Source organism: Alosa sapidissima, chromosome 7 (genome assembly GCF_018492685.1).
Source record: "Alosa sapidissima isolate fAloSap1 chromosome 7, fAloSap1.pri, whole genome shotgun sequence".
NCBI classification, from domain to species: domain Eukaryota; kingdom Metazoa; phylum Chordata; class Actinopteri; order Clupeiformes; family Clupeidae; genus Alosa; species Alosa sapidissima.
This window is the reverse complement of record NC_055963.1, coordinates 28,185,375-28,192,874: the sequence shown is the minus strand read 5'-3', so window position 1 is coordinate 28,192,874 and position 7,500 is coordinate 28,185,375. Positions and strand designations below refer to the sequence as shown.

At 49.3% G+C, this 7,500-nt stretch overlaps 1 protein-coding gene across 1 annotated transcript in view; it reads right to left on the bottom strand.

Moving 5' to 3' along the window:
• LOC121713725 (ERC protein 2) overlaps positions 1-7,500 on the bottom strand; it is a 223,668-nt gene that overhangs the window by 43,473 nt on the left and 172,695 nt on the right.

The window sequence follows — 7,500 nt, the reverse complement described above, 5'->3', positions numbered from 1 at the left end:
AATGGCTCGCATACCGTCGCACCGCAATACCCACAACCCCCTGCACTCTTCCTGTCATCAGAGAGATTCTTCGGTAATGGCGGGTAATTTTTGCCGGGATCAGACCATTAGGACAGGGCACGGCTAGCCACCGCGTCATGCCGCTAGCGCTAGTCATTCGGCGGGGATGCTATAACTCACCCTGTGTCAGACGGTCACACACACACACGCGTGCTCACACACACACAATCGTACGCACATACACACAGATTGAATTATATTACTTACAGACAATCACACACACATGTGTTTCATCCTCCCGGGCTTTATAGCACTGCGAGACCAAGTGGAACATGAAAGTCAGGATGGGGTTTAATATGTCCTCCATATCAGAGGCATCTCGTGAGATATGGGCCAGAGACCGAGCTCTGAGAGGGGTTCTGTGTATATGATCGGAACCATATCCTGTCAGCGCCGACACTAACTGCGCTCCTCGGATCTGAAGAGGAGCCATATTTATGGTAATAGCCGGACCTGTAGTCATTCGCAAAGGCTTAAAACAGAGCAGCCCAGATGACAGCGGGCGGCGAGTGGAGCGGTGTGAGGCTCAAACGCAGAGCGCCGGGCTGATGCGCTCATTCAGACCCCTGTGCCCTCTACAGAAATAACTGTATATAGAGAGAATGCTTTACATTCTTTGGCTTGAGACTTTGGCAGAGGGAACTTCCTGAATGGATGGTTCAGTTCTACAAAAGTCGAAATCTGTGTGTGTGTGTGAGTGAGTGAGTGAGTGAGAGAGAGAGAGAAAGAGAGAGAGAGAAAGAGAACCACTATTTAATTTAAACCAACCTAAATAATTACAATTTTCTGTTCTATGCAAGGCGGCGCCATACTTAATGGAGCGGATGAGCATTGGTGTAGTCTACGTGATACGCAGCACTACGCTGTATACCCACTTAAAAAAGCATCACCATCTCAGTATACCCACTTAAAATAGGCAAGGATACGTATTAACATTTGGGGTTGATCACAGTATACCTACTACAGCTAACTACTACATCTCAGTATATCCACTACAGCTAACTAGACTACACCACTGCGGGATGAGTGTACAGCAATGTGAGAGGTAGGTAGGCAGGAGGGGGACTCTCAGTGGACGCGTTTCAATTAAAAGCATTTCTGTGTTCGTCGGGGGGAGAGCAAGCGAGCGAGAGAGAGAGATGTTTTTGTTCCATGATTTAAGTTCTTTTAGTAATAACTCCATTCCGAAAATAAACACCACTCGGAGAATAAAGTCCTATTGCCTTGGAATTCCGACGCTGTGTTTTCGGTACAATTATCTGAACGAAACATCTGGATTCTCCCATTCGCTTCGGCTAATGGCGCCGTGACCCGCACAGAGTGCTGACGTGGACTTCAAACTTTAATCGCTCAATTAATCAAAGTGCCCCGGCCGTCTGACGCGAGTATCCCTACGTCTCCCGACACCTTGCGTGTTATTCCTCTCCGCGCTCACTAAGAGCCGGGCAGGGGGAAACAGAGAGAGAGAGAGTGAGGCCTCCTCCCATGCCTCCACCAGAACACACATGCACTCACAGAGACATACACACACACACACACACACATACACGCACATACATTCGTAGTGAGAGGTACCTATGGAGGAAAGAGAGAGAGTGAGGCCTCCTCCCATGCCTTCACCAGAACACACATGCACTCACAGAGACATACACACACACACACACACACATACATTTGTAGTGAGAGGTACCTATGGAGAAATATTGCTGGTGCTCACATACCTGGCTTTGACCAAGACGGATGGGAGGGAATGACAGGGGTGAGGAATGAGGGTGTACAGGGAAAAAGACACACAGACACGGCCTGACACACAGCCCATCCCTGCACACTACACACTCACACACGGCGAGCTAGCGCACTTTATATACTGTAAACCTTTTAGCCGTCAAAAAGAGCTAACGTGCCATCTCCAGTGCTTTGGCATGGCTTCGAGATGAAAAATGTCTTTCTCTGGTGTCTATTAGGCCCATTCTCCCATCTCTGTAACCACGCTAGCCGTAAGAAAAAGCTGTTGCCAGCAAAAGCTCAACTCATCTAGACTGCCATCGCCCCTTGGCTTGGGGGCACTAGCCAAAACAACTTCATAGTATAATTACAGTTAAAACAATGAGACACTCAAAGCTATCAGAAACTACTACTGATTATCTAGGGTTAGTCATTACTGTCATTTGACATCAGTGCAAGAGAAACTGAGAAAGACCTGCACCCAGCGGTTGTAAAACTGTTACAGAGCTGAAACTATCACACTGTAAATTGCAAACATTGCTAACACTTATAACAGGACGAGCTGCCAGCTTGGGCACTTTTGAGAAAAAGAGGATCTCATGTGTACATTATTTTATCAGGAAGAAATCCAAACACGAGTGATGGCTGACCCGGCACGTTTGTTTTTCGTTTTTTTTTTCCCCTGCTTCTTCCTCCTGAGCATATAAGGGCATGGCATGCAGTGGCAACCACTGCCAGCGAATAAACACGCCGGAGATTAGCGCCAGCCACTGGCACCCAGGAGGTGCGAAGGGAGGTTAGGAGCCGTCACCACGGCTACCATGGGGAAAGGAAAGACGTGGGGGGTACGGGGGAGGCCCAGGGTCGTGGTCGTCCCTCCCTCCTAGCCTGGCTCATCCTTTGAGAGGACGTTTACATTATCTGAAGAGGCATCCGAGGGGGGAAACTGTAACGTCGATAAATCACACCAGGCGCTGGCTCTCATGCTAACTCACACACTACACTACACCACACACACACACACACACACTACACTACACCACACACACAATCCCACACACACAATCCCACACAGCGCACACATGCACCTAGAGCAGGCCAAAACACATGCTAACAAATTTCATATGTCACATAACCTCAACACACAGTCCTTGATGGACACATACGCACACACACACACACACACACACACACACACACACACACACACACATACCTTCAACTCTAATGAACAACTATGTACAACTTTCTACATCAGACTATAATAGCAATCAGATTACATGAATTGAGGGCTGGCATGGAAGAATTCCTCCAACATCTGGGTGAGAAATTGATACTTGGGCGAATTGCTGAGATACTGTTCTAAAGATGGCAAAAAAATGCAACAGAGTTGAAACAATCAGTGCACTATTTCCCCAGCGAGCATGAGACCAAGCCATCAATGTGTTCTTCATTGCGAGTCGGTGGCTTAGCAGGGCTGCTGGTGCTCTATTTCAGTTTCCCCCCTCTGGCTAAGTACAGAGGAACCCACACAGTACAACACACTCAGAGACCAGGGGCCTTCGCGCAACTAAAGTCGCTGCATTTAGCTTCCACGCTTGTCGTCTCACGCTAAGGGATGGCACTGCCAAAAAAATGCATCTGAAGACTTTCAGGCATCTCCTCTCTCTCTTCAGCTTCCAAGCAGGACTATGATGAATGGCTGTGTCTCCTCAGCCCAGGTGAGGGCAATCGCAAGCCACAGGATGAGTGAATGAGTGGGCAACTGGCGGTCCAAACAGCCAGTCTGAAATACGCCCCCGATCCAAAATGGCCGCCATGCTTCAGTGCAACCAAAACTGCTTCCAGTTGCCTGATTAGTGGGGGCAAAACCCAATGCTCACCACACCACGTGCGGTCGGGGGAGGGGGGGGGGATTGGGAGGGGGGGTTGGGTTGGGGGGTTGCTGGTGAGAGATGCCTTCCTAAAGCCATAAAAAGGGGCATTATTTTGATTAGCCGGTCCATAAAACTGTCCCCCCCACCCCAACACCACCCATACCGAAGCGAAACCCCATCTCCCCGCCCTCATCAGCTTAATTAAATGGCCTTTTGGAAAAGCGGGCGGCCTAATTTCTTGCAGCAGTATTAAATCACGATTAATTTGAATAGTCGTTTGGCCCGGGCCCTAAACCACCCTGGCTCTGGACATAAATCCCATCGAGTGGAAGACCTGCTTCATTTATCAGCGCACAAAAACAAAACAATACTGATGTTATACAGTGTAGCGCGTTACCCTCGACTCCGCAGACCTATTTACCATTTATCAGCGCAGCAGTCAGGGCCAAATGTCCCATTTCTATCTTGTTACGGAGCTAGTTAACCTCAACTTGGCATTTTTGGCCAAACAATAAGTGTTTGTGTTTCATGGTGAAGTGAGAATTCCCGTCACGAGAGCAGCGGCGGATTCTGACTGGTTCCAGAATAAGAAGTGTGGGGGGGGGTGCTGCGTGCTCACGGTACTGGTAATTTCTCCACGGCCGCTGCCATCGCTTAAATACTGCCCACCCTCAAGTTCACACCTTCCCACCAATCCTTCTTCAGACACGTAAACACAGGTGGGCTCCCTCTTTTCCTAGCAGAGTCAGACCAGTCCTTCACACACACACACACACACACACACAACACACACACACACACACACACACACACACACACACACACACACACACACACATGTACACGCACACATACACACACACACACTCCACCCCGGAGTGATTTTTTCAGAGTGATTCCTCAGTAGCACATGTGGTTGGTGAGGGCCGTGACATCTTATTTATGGGCGCGGAGGTTCCCTGGATGAACATGTGATTGTAATTGCGGGTGCGTGTCCGGCGTGGCCGACAAGGGCGTGATGGAGCGGAGTGATGGATGATCATCGTGCATGAGGACGAGGAGCAGTTGGAGGAGGAGGAGGAGGAGGAGGGCATGGCAGCAGTGGCCCTTGCTCTGGTCTCAGCGCCGTTTTATGAAGACATCTCTCCTGTCAAGCTCTGGGGGCCCCCGTGGAAAAGTGGAGGGCCCCAGAGCAGATGAGCCCCAATGCACAGACGGCGTAAAGAATCACTCCTTAAGATCTAGGCCATCCCAGGGGTTAAGGTGGGGTCAAGAGCTACACATTGGATGGGAAAGGGTGTTCAGAGTGTCTGTGTGTGTGTGTCTCTCTCTCTCTCTCTCTGTGTGTGTGTGTGTGTGTGTGTCTATTTGTGTGAGAGACACAAGTTCTCACCACCTGTGCAACTATGTGAGAGACGGACAGGAAAAAACAAAAGATCGAAGGAGGAGGAGGAGGAGGGAGAGAAAGAAAGAGAGAATGAGAACAAGAAAGGGAAAACGTGGAAAGGAGGCGGGAAAAACCATGGAGATTTAAGACCCCCAGCCACCACTAAATCAGTGGCACATATTCCACCTTGTTATTCCTGCGTGTCACGCTTGAGGAATACGTGTTTATCATTTGTGTTATGACTTTGCACAGAGTTATTACCGCGCTGAGTCAGAAGAAGAGGAGGGGGGGGAAACAAAACAGATGCGCACCGAAGGTGCCGGGGGGACCCACAAATCCAGCGGCGGCGAGGGTTTCCGCTAGGAGACAGAGGGGCACACAGAGAGAGAGAGAGCTCCGCGGAGCGAGGGAAGGGGAGAGAGGAGAGGAGAATATGAAGACAACGGACATGGTGTTTCACAGCAGAATGTGGCCCCCTACAGCCCAACACACACATACATACACATACATACATACAGTACACACACAAGTATGCACACACATACTTAAGCATGCATGTTATACACAAACACACACAAATACACAAGCACACACTCTTAAACAGAAACAAGAACTCTCTCACACACACACAAATGCGCATATACAGTCTTTCCCAGCCAGAGGCTAAGACCGTAGCTCATTCCAAATGAGCACGTCAACAGTGAGATTTAGGGAGATGACGTTATGGCAAGGCAAAAAGATCAAGGAACTTGATCTAGATTCATGTCCAACACAAATGAGAGTGTGCTGCATTCACTTATGATAATAGGCAAGACACGACTGGCTCGGGGGTGAGGCGGCGAGCCCTTCGCCAACTGCAGTGATGAGCCCTGAAAGCCGTGATGGATAGACAAGAGAGAACGCGGCTGTCATCGGTTAAAGCGGAGGCTTGACACCCCGGCATCCAGTAAAACGAGCGAGCGGGCGGACGGCCGGGCCAGTGGGTCGGGCAGACGACCTCAAGGGGGCCACGAGCGTGTCGCCGAGCGTTTTTTTCGGGTCGCACTCAGCCAGTGAGAACATGGAGCCCTCGGGGGGAAGCGCGCGGGGAGAGGGAGAGGGAGGCTGGGCAGCAGCGGCAGCCCCGACACCTCATCACTCACGGAGGCATCCAGCAGTCAGGGAGCTCTGCTGGCCCGCTCTGCCCCGCTCGCCAGTGACTGATGGCGGGGGAAAGGAGATGGGGAATGGGTAGAGTGGTGGTGGTGGTGGTGGAGGTGGAGGTGGCGTAGCAGGGCCTGGGAGTGAACTCTGGTTGGCAGCGCCAGTTTTACAGCTATAACCTTGAGCTCTTGTTGCTATCGGTCATATGCGCGCGCGCACACACAAACACACACACACACACACACACACATAAGTGGAAAAGCCAGCAAGTCAGTGACAGCAGATGGGTCGAGGCTGAGTGGGCGTGTGGCCTGGGCGAGTGTGTGTGTGTGTGTGTGTGTGTGTGTCTGTGTGTGTGTGTGTTTTCACTCTGCTAATAAAATATACAACTCACCGGCTTGACGCTCGCTCCCACCGTGGAAAAAAAAGATGGCAGCCAGGGAAAGTGAGTTTGTGTGAGTGTGTGGCGGTGGACAGCGCAGGGGGAGGAGGCTAGTGCCTAACTGAAAGAGTATGCATCACTTTTACAGCGCAGGGACTGAGTAGAAGGAATAAACGAGGAGGGGGACGAAGAGGCCAGACAGACATCAGTTTTCATTCACTGCTTGGAACACAATGTTGTGTTTTCTTCAAGCTTGATGACAGGAAAGGGAAAAATGCAAAACATTTACATTTAGCCGACACTTTCATCCACAATGACTAAAGGCTGCAGGGCAGGTACTCACTTTAAAAGTATGAGTGCTAGCTGAGTAACAAGCCCACAGTTTTAGCTTTGTAAGTGCCATGCTTAAAAAGCTTAATGAAGCACATACAAAGACCAATGAGTTCTGCAGCCAATGCTAACATATTTATATTGCTATGTCTGTAATGGCTACGATTAATCCTGAATGAGTCCTTCATACCGATCGTTTATGTCTAATGGTATGTCAACAGATATAAGGACATAAACGTTTGGAATTTCTTTCTATAATTAGTGCGCTAACTAGCTAAGAGCCAACAGACTTGTAAAGACCAAAAACAGCACAGCTGTTAATGACAACGGTTGGCTAGATAATTCGGTCACATATGGATTTCAACATTACATTTGGTAATGTCTTGCAAGGTTTCACAGCAGGGTTGTAGACCCCAGGGAAAACATACATAATGAACATTCTGGTAAGAACCACGGGTCTCAAAATTAATTTGAGAGCATCTTATAAACTAGTCTTCTAGAGACAAATGCCTTTTTAAAATTCTAAAACCTTCTTGTGGCTCTTCTAAAGAATTTAGAATCTTATTTCACCTCTCATTCACAGCACTGGGTGAGCT